Here is a 12,475-nt window from a genome sequence, read left to right as displayed (position 1 = left end):
TTTCAGTTCCTCCAAGTAAACAGGGTCTACTCTACAGATCTTCAGTGCCTCTATGACCAGGGTATGTATGCAAAGGAGTCTACATGGAAGACCACCCAAAATTTCCAGGTGAAAATGGTCTTCTAGAGGGGAGGTCCTCTCAATTAAGAGGGCCAAAATATGTGCAATATAAGGGAATTGAAGGTCCACCATAGAAAGATCTAGTCTAGAAGAAGGGTGGTCTTCTCCAAGGGGTGGTCCTTTAGGAGATATTTTCCTCTATACCCATCCATAGGCATGCTTTAACATTGATATGAGGGATTACTCTTTGTAGCAAGAGGGATTTAGGACACTAAGGAGGGATTGCTATGGAGGAAGCAAGTGAAGTGTCTCATTCTTCAGCCTCTGTCATGCTCCATCGCACATCATTATGCACACCATGCAGCCTCTCTCAAAGCAATTTCCATCTGTGATGACAGGGAGATGACACTTGACGGCTTTGTGTCCAGATCTGAAAAGTGGCACGACTGCAAAGATATCAACAGAAATAAATAGAATATACCAAATGAAGAAGTAGCAGAGAATCTATGTTCTCAGAAAAAGGTCCCCAATTTTTTTCTTCCCATGTACGTGCTATTATGCACTCAAATTAGTTTAAAAAAAAAGTCTGTCAAGAGCAACTTGTTTACAGTTTCCAGAATGCAAAATGTATGCAAATTAGCTCTTTATGGAGAAGAGTAACTATCTCATAAGTGCCACCTTCTGAGGTGACTGTCTCAAGCCAGACACCCATCTACAGGCTGCCAATGTATGATACTTGCCCCTCATCAGTGCAAAGTAAGGCTTGGCCACCTGAATGAGATGTTCTTGATGCAGCTTCGAGGAGAAGGGACTGTCGCCTTAAGAAAGGATAATTTGCATAATTTTTTCCCATGGAGCATTGCCAGTAAGACTCCATACTCAGCTTGTCTCCTATCCACAGGATAGGTAATAACTTGCTGGTGGGGATCTGGCTTCTGGGTCTACCACTGATCGGCAGGACGGGGCAATGTTATCCCCATCGGAATAGAGTGGCAGTGCGCATGCCCCGCCAACGCTCCATTCATTCTCTATGTGGCAGCCAAACACTGCGCTTGGCGCTTTCTGGGCCTGAGACAATGAAAGGAGAGGCGGTCAAGCATAGGCATTGCCGCTGTATTCTAACGGGGGATAAAAGTGTCAGATTCTGCCGATCCATGGGTTCCTAGCAGTAGGACCACCACTGGTCTATAAGTTATTACCTAACCCATTTATCGAGAGCCACAGCCACTCTTAAACAGATGACAAAATAGGATTTTCTGATGAGTAACCAGGGGCAGACATACCATTGGAGCAACCTGTGCAGCCCCCCAGGGGTCCAAGAGGTAAGGGGGCCACTACCACCTCCAAAGTAGGAGGAATTGTGCATTATGATGACCTATTGAACTGTAAAGGGCCCATATATTGTTCTTGTACAGAGGCCCTCTTCTGTCTGTGTCCACTCCTGTGTATAGCCCCTGAGGTCTCAGTATGCACAAACTTCAGCTCTGCCATTGTCATGGACTTCCCGTTGACGCGTTGGGCTGAGGTTGCATTAGCCATTGTTATGTTCATCTGCCGAGCTGGGGACTTGCTGATGAGGCCTCCATGGATTTACAGTTAGATATGTAGATATAATTTAGTATGATACTGTCGCCTCCTCCTCTGTTTTATACTCTTCCGTTTATAGCTCATGATGCTCAGAGAATTCCCTCTTCCTTGTGAGCCGGTTTATGGAATCTGCGGACCGCCTGCATTGGAGATGTTTATTTTTGGAGGAATAGTTGTCTTGGTGACACTGAATCGAATGAGACGATGAAAAGTCCCAGCCTGCGTAGACTGAAAGCTTCTGCAGATGATTACGCATTTCTCATTCACGTCTCAAATAATCGGGGTAATGCAGCCCTCTAGTCATAGTTCCCATTCACGGGTCAAGTCGTAGGTTACAACAGATGCGTTTCGCCAACACAGAGTGGACCTCAGGTACCACCAAGACCACACAGATTTATTAACCTGTACAGGGAGCACCTGATTGAAAAGCACAGGCAGGCACTGTGTGGGTGGCAGTAATGAAAAGATGTGGGAGTCAAAGCTGGAAAAGAAGCTGGCACGATGCCTAGCTGGCCTTGTTGGCGTCTGCCCAAATTTGGTAGAAATGGAGGCGGAAGTGCCTCATAAATGACAATATTAAAAGGGTTTTGGGGAAAAAACATCTGTCTTGGACACAAAAAAAGCTCTTATTTTGTTGGATTGAATTATCTAGCTGAGGCCCTTTTCACTCCTCATGTCTTCTCCTATCTTCAGGAACACACCGCTCCTGTGCCTCCTGGCTTCTGCTTGCCAGGGGGCAGATTGCTCCTGATGATTGATCTCCAATCTTCAGGAGCACACCGCTCCTGTGCCTCCTAGCTTCCTGCTTGCCGGGGGGCAGAGTACTCCTGATGATAGATCTCCAATCTTCAGGAGCACACCGCTCCTGTGCCTCCTGGCTTCCTGCTTGCCGGGGGGGGGCAGAGTGCTCCTGATGATTGATCTCAAATCTTCAGGAGCACACTGCTCCTGTGCCTCCTGGCTTTCTGCTTGCCGGGTGGCAGAGAGCTCCTGATGAGTGATCTCCAATCTTCAGGAACACACCGCTCCTGTGCCTCCTGGATTCCTGCTTGCCGGGGGACAGAGTGCTTCTGATGATTGATCTCAAATCTTCAGGAGCACACCGCTCCTGTGCCTCCTGGCTTCCTACTTGCCAGGGGGCAGAGTGCTCCTGATGATTGATCTCCAATCTTCAGGAGTACACTGCTCCTGTGCTTCCTGGCTTCCTGCTTCCCGGGGGGTGGAGTGCTTCTGATGATTGATCTCAAATCTTTAGGAGCACACCGCTCCTGTGCCTCCTGGCTTCCTGCTTGCCAGGGGGCAGAGTGCTCCTGATGATTGATCTCCAATCTTCAGGAACACACCGCTCCTGTGCCTCCTGGCTTCCTGCTTGCCAGGGGGCAGAGTGCTCCTGATGATTGACAGTTCAGACTGTGTAATGGCCATGGGAGGTGGCGAGTCCTCTTTAAATTATGGAAGTTAGTGCCCCCTTATATGACCCCACGGTATCCTGCACAGCTTTAGATAATAGAAGGTGTAGGGGTTCCCCATATAACAAGTCCACTGTCATTGATACACCCTTGCACCAAGAGGACTCCCAGCACTAAGACTCCTCACAATCAGGTTCTAGTTCTGCTGAATGTTAGATTTTCTCCTTTACAGAATATTCTATATAGATATTTTGCCATAATTACCCATCTCTATCCGCATCCATTACCTTATACAGTTATTTTTCATTTCCACCATTTCCTCCAGTTCTTACATTAATAAGTTATGGCCATAAGTTACGTTAATAAAATCTCACTTTTCCCTGAATATAAGTTATGGAAAACATATTCTCTCCAGCTGACAAAGTTATGTACGGCTCCTGGGCATGCAGAATCACACAGCAGATTTGTTGTGATATTTGCTTCGAATATCACGTTCTGAGGGCTGGGAAGGGTGCAGAAAATTCTCAGTATCAGAACATCTGTATGTTGTCTTTTGTGGGGAAGAAAAGACAATGCAGATAGAAAAATCACACTATTCCCCATAGGGGGCAGTATAGCAATAAATTGTCTATACATCATTCCAGGAGTATTTGTGGACAAGCTGATATATCCCTCTGATATGATATAGCCATATGTCAACTATTGTCCAAAAATGTAATATATATACAGTACAGACCAAAAGTTTGGACACACCTTCTCATGTAAAGATTTTTCTGCATTTTCATGACTATGAAAATTGTACATTCACACTGAAGGCATCAAAACTATGAATTAACACATGTGGAATTATATACTTAACAAAAAAGTGTGAAACAGCTGAAAATATGTCTTATATTCTAGGTTCTTCAAAGTAGCCACCTTTTGCTTTGATGACTGCTTTGCACACTCTTTGCATTCTCTTGATAAGCTTCAAGAAGTAGTCTCCGGAAATGGTTTTCACTTCACAGGTGTGCCCTGTCAGGTTTAATAAGTGGGATTTCTTGCCTTATAAATGGGGTTGGGACCATCAGTTGTGTTGTGCAGAAGTCAGGTGGATACACAGCTGATAGTCCTACTGAACAGACTGTTAGAATTTGTATTATGGCAAGAAAAAAGCAGCTAAGTAAAGAAAAACGAGTGGCCATCATTACTTTAAGAAATGAAGGTCAGTCAGTCCAAAAAATTGGGCAAACTTTGAAAGTGTCCCCAAGTGCAGTTGCAAAAACCATCAAGCGCTACAAAGAAACTGGCTCACATGAGGACCACCCCAGGAAAGGAAGACCAAGAGTCACCTATGCTTCTGAGGATAAGTTTATCCGAGTCACCAGCCTCAGAAATCGCAGGTTAACAGCAGCTCAGATTAGAGACCAGGTCAATGCCAAACAGAGTTCTAGCAGCAGACACATCTCTTCAACAACTGTTAAGAGGAGACTTTGTGCAGCAGGCCTTCATGGTAAAATAGCTGCTAGGAAACCACTGCTAAGGACAGGCAACAAGCAGAAGAGACTTGTTTGGGATAAAGAACACAAGGAATGGACATTAGACCAGTGGAAATCTGTGCTTTGGGCTGATGAGTCCAAATTTGAGATCTTTGGTTCCAACCACCGTGTCTTTGTGCGACGCAGAAAAGGTGAACGGATGGACTCTACATGCCTGGTTCCCACCGTGAAGCAAGGAGGAGGAGGTGTGATGGTGTGGGGGTGCTTTGCTGGTGACACTGTTGGGGATTTATTCAAAATTGAAGGCATACTGAACCAGCATGGCTACCACAGCATCTTGCAGCGGCATGCTATTCCATCCGGTTTGCGTTTAGTTGGACCATCATTTATTTTTCAACAGGACAATGACCCCAAACACACCTCCAGGCTGTGTAAGGGCTATTTTACCAAGAAGGAGAGTGATGGGGTGCTACGCCAGATGACCTGGCCTCCACAGTCACCAGACCTGAACCCAATCGAGATGGTTTGGGGTGAGCTGGACCGCAGAGTGAAGGCAAAATGGCCAACAAGTGCTAAGCATCTCTGGGAACTCCTTCAAGATAGCTGGAAGACCATTTCCGGTGACTACCTCTTGAAGCTCATCAAGAGAATGCCAAGAGTGTGCAAAGCAGTCATCAAAGCAAAAGGTGGCTACTTTGAAGAACCTAGAATATAAGACATATTTTCAGTTGTTTCACACTTTTTTGTTAAGTATATAATTCCACATGTGTTAATTCATAGTTTTGATGCCTTCAGTGTGAATGTACAATTTTCATAGTCATGAAAATACAGAAAAATCTTCAAATGAGAAGGTGTGTCCAAACTTTTGGTCTGTACTGTATATATATATGTATATATATATATACTGCACTGTATATGTTTTTCTTTCGCGTATGTCATCCATCTGGCTCTGCACTTAGAGCATTCCCTGCATGATGTGAACAGAGCCTGAAATGAGAAAAAATGGGCCTGAAATGAGAAAACTATTTTACTTCCTTTCCTCTGCCTCTATTGTCATCCCTCAACAGGGGGCGCTGCTGAGCATTTTAGTTAACCTATATGATAAACTGAGGCAGGATCAGAGTAATATTCAGATGTTCTGCAAAAATATATACTTCATTTCCGCGAGGAGCATGCATGGCTTATAAGTCTCCTCACTCTGACATGCCAGGCCTGACTTGTCACTCTCCACAAGGAGAAACGCTACCCCTTATACCTCGGTCCAGAGCCTCTCACCTAGCCAAATCAGATCTCATGCTTTGCACTGATGATGAGCAACAACCCGAAACACTGTGTGTGCAAATTGAGATTCTGGCTTGGCTTTTATTCTGAGTCATATTGGGGGGTACATTGTCGCTCAGTCCAATCAAACAATCAAAGTTGAAGTGAAAGTTTACATCTCATTTCTTAGATGGTTTACTTATCTAACATGAGATGAAAAATGAAGTAACTTTGCAAATAGTCTTCATTAAAATCTCTTCATCGTTTTGTGTATATAGCTTCTATGCAGATCTTTGTGTTTCCATGGTAACAGACTACAAACTTGTAGTCTGATCCTGAAGTCCTTTAATAAATGTAACCATTTTACAGGGGAGGAGGTGAGATACTGGCGTATCCAACACAAGTGTGTCATTGCTATGTTGGGTGGTAAGGGACCCATGCCCATTATTCCTCAACATTCAGTGTACTCTCAGTCTAACTGGGATTGGGATTGCCCTTTGAGGGCTAAGATTCTTCTACAGAATAGGATTTATGGAGTGTTCATACCAATCAGGAGGGCTCACTGATACTTTTAGGGGTGAAAAGAATCATACCACACATCCTCTAATGTCTGTACTATTTTGAACATGGTTAGTTTCATCTGGCCGGGATATTGTTTAAGGACGGTCACCATAAAAAGGAGTCTCCCCTGATGGAGGCAGGATGGCGAAACATCTACTAAAGAAAGTAGTTTCAATAGAGAGAAGGGAATGATCGAAGAGGAGAGAATAAAATGATGACAAAAAAAAAAAGATGGGGTGATAACCAAATCCAAAATGGCCACAACTGCATTTTAAGGGACCATAAAAAAAAGATTTTAAAAAAAAAGTACCACTGTACCCACTTTATGTTGGTTCTAGAAATTATAGTCCATCTTCAATAAAGGGGTTTTCAGTGCATATGCCTCTATCTCGTCAGTGAGAATAATAACTGGACCCCCTTCATTCTTAAGGCCCCAATACCCCTGGATTTTGGCAGGACCGGATGATCATTTCATATTTTTGGGGACCTACCAACTTTCCCCAATAGATGATGTTTTTTTGAGGGGGGAAGAATCGGGCAGTTGGAATTTCAACACGCGATCCTTTTGTTTGGCGGAGAGATAACCCACCGAGCTATCCTGTGGATGGAGGAGTCGGGAGAGATAGCTGTCAGCCAAATCATTGCCCGGCCAACAGTTATCTAATGTGTACAGCTTCAGAATGAGTGACAGTCCTAGGAGCTGAGCTCGATGACTGACATATTATTTGGGTAGGTCCGTTAAGGAACACCCATGATAATGTCTCATCCAAACACCAGCCCTCGTCCTCTGTACCTGGAATAAGCACAAGAAAATAGCTGTGACATTTATGCTGCGTAGAGAAAAGTTACTGCCTGGAGGCAGAAAAAAACTATAGCACACAGGATGTAAAATACAAAGCTAAAACATAGCAATTCATTCCATCGGGGGTCTATCACCAGGACAGGCTCGTGCTGGATTACAAGGGTTGTCTGGCTTAGAGAACCCATATTTAATAGGGGAGGGTAGGTGGTTGTACCCTCTTCTATATTCAGTCTCTTATGCAGGAGGACCCGGCAGATTCATACATTTCATAGGCATCTCAATGTGTAAAGTGTAATTTTTCATTTCTCCTGTAGAGGCGATGTAGGGAGATTTCTCACTTGCTGATCGCTGGGAGTCCCAGCACCTATAATACCTGGGCTTGGAGAGACCCATCGAAAAGAAGGGAAGGCAACGGTCATCCTCAGCCATCTTTTATTTTTGCAACTCAATGTGAGAACATTAAATTAAGGGTTAATTGTGCACTATTTTGCCCGTTTAGTAAGTGAACCCGACGGCTTTTTCTTTTCCATTTTGGTCTAATAAGATTAATGAATGGAACATTTGTGTTACATAGGTGAGAAGGAGACTTGTAAAGCCCACAACGCACCGTGCACAGACGCTCCCACCATTATAAATGATGAGCGCCTCCTATCCAATCATTTGCATGTTCATCGTACAATGAAGGTTACAACGTTGTCGCTCGTGTTACAATGTCATATTGCTTGATACATCATCAGTATCTGGAGGGGTCTGAATTCTGCATATGATTAAGCGCAATTAAGACTTGCGCTCATTTGGCCAACTGCTCCTCTTCTTCAGCCTCCCATACACATGCACGCTCTGTTTGACCGAGTGTGCATGTCTTTTCAATGGCAAAAGAGGATTAAGCAGCTTCCAGAAACCGCAGATGGCGGCTTATCTCCCAGGAGAGAAAAAAAGGACGGGCATTAAAATTCAACACATACCATTGTTCCCCGACATAAAACATCTCAGCCCCATAAACAGAAAGTGGCCATTCCAGTTCCACAAAAATCGGCAGTTTCGGACTTCTTGTCACGCATGCCTCAAAAACCATGGGCCGCCTCTAGCCATTGTGCTAATGCTGAAATGGTCAGTCTGGTACTGTGTGCAAATTACAGGAAAGTAGAGGGACGGAGGCAAGATTTGAGGGGCAGATGCTATTTGCACAATTGAGGAGGAGCTGTCCAGGATTTCAGCATTCCTTACTTCATTTAATAGTGTCACGCAAGGTGTGGGAAAGACTAAGTGCAACACAAAGGGAAGAGGGGGAGGAAGCCCAAACACTAGTGAAAGGGAGCATGGAGACCCCTAGGCAGATCTAATATCACCCTGCCTACCCTACCGTCCCTACATAGGTTCCATACCTATAGCCGAGCAGGACCCTAAACCCTGTATATCTCTAGAGCTTGGCTCTAGATAGGGAATGGGAGGGGTGAGCACTGGTCAGGCCCCACTACAAACTAAAGGCAAAAAGGTAGACAAACAAAGGGGATTAACTTAGCTTGAGCAGACACCAGAGGAATAATGCCAACTGTCCTCCAAGGGCACCAGAGAAGAAGCCAGCCAACAGCTAGTGCTCCAAGCCTGAACATAGAAGTTTCACCGGAAATTGCCTGGCGCACACTGAGGGTTTTTAACTCTCATGCAAGGGTGTGTCAATCAGCAGCAGGAGGGAGGTCGCCGCAGGGTCTTAAAGAAAGAAGGATTAAGAAGGTGTCTGCAATGCCATGCGCAGTGACCTTCTACAGCCAAATCCAGAGCGATTGTCTATTACACTTGACACACCTGTGACAAATAGTCTGCAACCTATAGTTCTCCAGCTGGCGGAGAAGCGGGTGACCAGGTGACAAAAGACATCTATCCATTTGTGTTGGGTTGTTCGCGAATGATCCGGTGCAAAAAAGCAAATGATGGAAGCAGTCACCCCAGTGAGAGCCATGTGCAGTTTCCAAATGGGAATTCTTGGGGGTAAAATTAAAAAAATCCAGCTGACGATGTGACCATTTTGGTCACATCAGGATGGGGGTGATTCTACTATAAATATATGATGACCTGCGTGTAAACATATATATCATATGGATCCAAAAGAGCGGGCTCCTTTGGACAAGAAGAGCTAGTCGCTTCAGCAGATCAAAAAGAGCCGGACTGCCCATCACTAAATCTGCAGAGCCTTCATTATGGCTAACTACGACTACAACCTCTTTTCACTACTTACAGGAGAAAATCAGCCCTGGAGCACAAATTTCAGCTGTAACAAGGGATCAACCATGCAGATTTAGGTTGATTTGTCAGCAAATATAACTTTGATCTACTACATGTGAAAAAAATGGAAGACACCATGATCCACATGGATCTCTGTACATACAAGTCTACAGGCACAAGCAGTGTCAGACTGAAGAACATTGGGCCCACCAGAGGATTTGATTTTGAGGGTCCAATTTCTCCCCCACTCAAGAGCCCCATAGCAGATGCAAGGTTTGCACTATGAACTCTCATGAAGGAGAAGCAAGGGCCCACCGGAGGATTCTCCGGTTCTCTGGTGGGCCAGTCCAACCCTGGGCACAAGATTTAGAGATGGTCCTTTATTGGCACAAATGGTAAACGCCTGGTCAGAGAGTAACGGATGCGCATCTATTGGTCCTGTGCAAGAAGAACACATGGGCCCTTTTGCAGTCCAATAGCTCATCCTAATGCACAATTTCACTTGCTTTGGAAGTGGTGGTGGCCCCCATTTCACCTGCTTTGGAGGTGGTGGTGGCCCCCATTTCACTTGCTTTGGAGGTGGTGGTGGCCCCCATTTTACCTGCTTTGGAGGTGGTGGTGGTCTCCATTTCACCTGCTTTGGAAGTGGTGGTGGCCCCCATTTCACCTGCTTTGGAGGTGGTGGTGGACCCCATTTCACCTGCTTTGGAGGTGGTGGTGGCCCCCATTTCACCTGCTTTAGAGGTGGTGGTGGTCCCCATTTTACCTGCTTTGGAGGTGGTGGTGGCCCCCGTTTCACCTGCTTTGGAGGTGGTGGTGGCCCCCATTTCATCAGCTTTAGAGGTGGTGGTGGTCCCCATTTCACCTGCTTTGGAGGTGGTGGTGGCCCCCATTTCACCTGCTTTGGAGGTGGTGGTGGCCCCCATTTCACCTGCTTTGGAGGTGGTGGTGGCCCCCATTTCACCTGCTTTGGAGGTGGTGGTGGCCCCCATTTCACCTGCTTTGGAGGTGGTAGTGGCCCCTTTCCCTCTTGGGCCCCTGTGTGGCTGCACAGGTTGCACCAATGGTATATCCGCCCCACGTTTGGGTCCACATATAAAGAAGTAATCAAATGATTGGGCATACACCAAACCAGGCAAGTGTGCAAGAAATCACACAGCCAGTTAGACAAGCATGCATGAATTCCCACATATGGTGAACCACACATGCTAGGAATTACACAGACGGTCACACACACATGGATGAATGGAAAGGGACACTTGACCCCAATAAACGCTCTATTGTCATTTTCCTTAGCAACACTAGGCGCACAGCTATATTTAGTAATATACCCATCCGAGTATCATAAGTGACACGTAATAAGAGCCACCATCAGCATCTTAAGACTCATGTGAGATAGGACTCACAACAAGCGGCGAGACACTGCAAGGAACCAGGGAAAAATCTTAAGGAGAGAAGGAAAAGAGAACTGTTCACAATCCTCCAATTTGGTAAATTTTTGGGAAAAAAAAACAATTTTTATGCACTATGTGGCGGTGCTTTTAGACTTAAGATAATGTTTACATCACAGTCCTTTGCATTAAGATGTGTAAAGGATGTTCCATGCATAGTCCTGCTAATGACCCATAATGTGGCAATATAACCTACCTCGTCCTGCTTTTACTACCTCGTCTTACACCGCCAAGTACCGTCCGGCTGGGCTACACCGACAGCATATTATAAACCCTGAAGATTCCCCTCCTCTGTGGTTGCTGACAGTACAATACTACACGATGCATTCTGCATACTACATAATTACATACCGCCACTATGGGATGTCGTATAATATAAGGTTCTGACCACTGGGAAACACATTTTCATTGGCCGGTTCTATACTGGGTGGGTTTTGCTCGTGGACTATTAACCTTTTTTTTAGGTGGAGGGGCTCTAATTCCAACTATTCCCAACACTAAGGGGTTATTATTTAGGTAACGAGACCCCGTCTTGATTATTTTTCCCCATTTTGGAGATGACTTCGATTCCGTTCATAGACGGGGGGATGTACAAAGCGCTTAATTAACTGCTTCAATGAAAGCCATAATTTATCCCCACGTGCTCCATGTTCTGGAACGGCCACTTGTGGACCGGCTACTGGAAACCAGTTAAAGAAGCCCGGGATCCCAGTTAATGGAGGTTGTAATTCCACCTCGTTGCTGGAAATTTAACACTGGGCAGTGGCCATCTGCCTGATGGGACATCATGGATGGAGGTAGACGGCGAAAGGAGAAAATTTAGATGAGAAGATAATAGGAAGACGGCGGAGATAGCGATGGGGGGGCGGTGGGGGGAAGCACCCTGGGCAGGGAAGGGAGCCGGCAGGGAGCGGAGTGGGTGACTTGACGAGATAATGTGCTGTTTATGTGAGATGGAGATGGATTTGGAGGGGGACAATTACACACATTAAGATTAGGGAGGAGGATAACGGAAAACACAAAGTGGATAAAGGGACAGATGCAGGGAAGCAGAGAGACAGCGGCTATTGTGATGACAGGGATACCAGGCACAGCCACGTACAGGGACGGGTATGTGGGCAGAGGGGACTGGCACCGCAAAGCCCCCCAGACAGATTGATTGACAGATAGATAGATGGATATGCATCCTCCTCACCTGCTCCCCGATCTCTCTTCCCTCATCACAGGCTCAGATACATGTCTGTCCTTCCTGAGCTCAGGGGGTCCCTTGCTGCTTGCAGAAGGGGGGCTGCAGGAGTATCAGTGTCTGCGGAAAAGCCTCAGCTCCCACCCCCCTGCTCTCTCCTCTCCTCCACAGCTGTTGCGCCTCCAGCTTCTCTCCACCTCCACTCCCTCTCCCTTGTCTGTCTGGATCCGCATATTGCCTTCTCCCCTCCCTGTTTCTCCACCCTCTACTCCCCTCCATGCTTCTCCCACCTCCTTTCTCCCCTCTCCCTCTTGTCTTGCTCTTAGCTGCTGGTCTCCACTCATTTCAGCACCTGGACAGCACCACAGAGAACTCCCTACATCCACAATTTTGGTTATGTGGAATAATGGCGCGTCCATATGGGACAGTAAAATCCACAGCAAAATCTGCTTGCGGAT

General features: G+C 45.9%; 1 protein-coding gene across 1 annotated transcript in view; it reads right to left on the bottom strand.

The window, feature by feature from the left end:
- Positions 1 to 12,264, bottom strand: part of SLC8A2 (solute carrier family 8 member A2) — a 164,349-nt gene extending 152,085 nt beyond the window's left edge. Inside the window, exon 1 of the mRNA XM_073641625.1 lies at positions 12,027 to 12,264. The gene's annotated coding sequence lies outside the window, so the exon portion shown is untranslated. The remainder of the gene's footprint in view (positions 1 to 12,026) is intronic.
- Positions 12,265 to 12,475: the final 211 nt, after the last annotated feature.

The sequence above is a fragment of the Phyllobates terribilis genome, unplaced genomic scaffold (assembly GCF_046119375.1).
Source record: "Phyllobates terribilis strain yellow unplaced genomic scaffold, ASM4611937v1 Scaffold_7__3_contigs__length_470593459, whole genome shotgun sequence".
Taxonomy (NCBI): Eukaryota; Metazoa; Chordata; class Amphibia; order Anura; family Dendrobatidae; genus Phyllobates; species Phyllobates terribilis.
This window is presented reverse-complemented; position numbering and strand designations above follow the sequence as displayed.